The 382-nt window shown below is 59.4% G+C and overlaps 1 protein-coding gene across 1 annotated transcript in view; it reads right to left on the reverse strand.

The window, feature by feature from the left end:
• Window positions 1–382, reverse strand: part of CROCC (ciliary rootlet coiled-coil, rootletin) — a 50,109-nt gene that overhangs the window by 7,280 nt on the left and 42,447 nt on the right. The window lies entirely within an intron of this gene.

Consider the following 382-nt stretch of genomic DNA (forward strand, 5'->3'; position numbering starts at 1 on the left):
CCTACCTCACCCTTCCATGCTCACAGGAATTCCCTGAGAGGGGAGGACCAATCCCCCCTTCACAGGCGGGGCGGGCTCAAAGCTGTTAACTGATTTGCTTGGTCTCACAGCTGGGAAGAGGATGAGCAACAGAACCGGGAGGGGCAGAATGAACAGAGACAGGGCGGCACCTAGAGGTCAACATCGGAACTGCAGGACGGGCTCCAGCCTGTTAGCATCCTCCCGCCTCCGCCACGGGACACCCACATTGCCCCACATTTACCCACTGTGGGTGGAAAGGGGGTGGCGCATTTGGGTGGTTCTCCACCAGGAGTTCGGGACCAGCCGAGGGGGTGGGTTTTGAGACTCATAATCAAAGGATTGGGCCCAGCCTAGGGTGGGT

Source organism: Myotis davidii, unplaced genomic scaffold, assembly GCF_000327345.1.
Source record: "Myotis davidii unplaced genomic scaffold, ASM32734v1 scaffold299, whole genome shotgun sequence".
NCBI lineage: Eukaryota > Metazoa > Chordata > Mammalia > Chiroptera > Vespertilionidae > Myotis > Myotis davidii.